Source organism: Strongylocentrotus purpuratus, unplaced genomic scaffold, assembly GCF_000002235.5.
Source record: "Strongylocentrotus purpuratus isolate Spur 01 unplaced genomic scaffold, Spur_5.0 spur5_scaffold_11, whole genome shotgun sequence".
Lineage (NCBI taxonomy): Eukaryota > Metazoa > Echinodermata > Echinoidea > Camarodonta > Strongylocentrotidae > Strongylocentrotus > Strongylocentrotus purpuratus.
Genome location: NW_022145596.1, coordinates 24,018,387 through 24,019,109, shown reverse-complemented (window position 1 = coordinate 24,019,109; position 723 = coordinate 24,018,387).

Here is a 723-nt window from a genome sequence, read left to right as displayed (position 1 = left end):
ATTGACAGGTGGTTTCAGTTTTATTCTACTTTTTTCTTTTTTCTTTTTTTTACAACTGGAAGAAGGTGTTTCCTAAAATTCAATAATTTCAAGAGAAGTATTAACGTTTGTTAATTGACAATCATACTTCTTGTATTTTTCTTTGAAACCAACTGTCCCTATTTCCTTGCACTTTGGGATAGATTTATGACAATTAAACTCTTTCATTTTCACTTGAATATTCAAAATATTATTGGATATGAAGTAGAGTTATTTATGTGATGCAGGCTATAACATAAAAAGATATAGCAGTTCCAAAAATAAGCATTAGTACAGGTGCCACTACCCAGTCAACCCAACCCCCTCCCCCTCCCCCCCCCCCCCCCCTCCCCCAAGTAGCCCAGGATGACAAATTACAGAAAATATGACATTATTTTCTTTTTCAGTCTGCTGAAAAGTTTGATTTTGACAATTTCAGCGATTGCCCGGATGGCTGAGATAAAAATATATACAATTGCCCAGATATCATTTCTATGGTGCTGAAATTGAAAATATGACAACAGGTTGAACTCCTACACAAGAGTAAAGTGGTATGGTAAAAATCCTGTATTTATATAGTTTGCAGTGACATATAGTCATTGATGATTATTTTTTATTTTTTTGCTATGATATGTTCATGTGTATAGTATCTTTTATAACAAAGCAATCATGGAGATAACCTTAGGACATTCGAGAAATACCAAT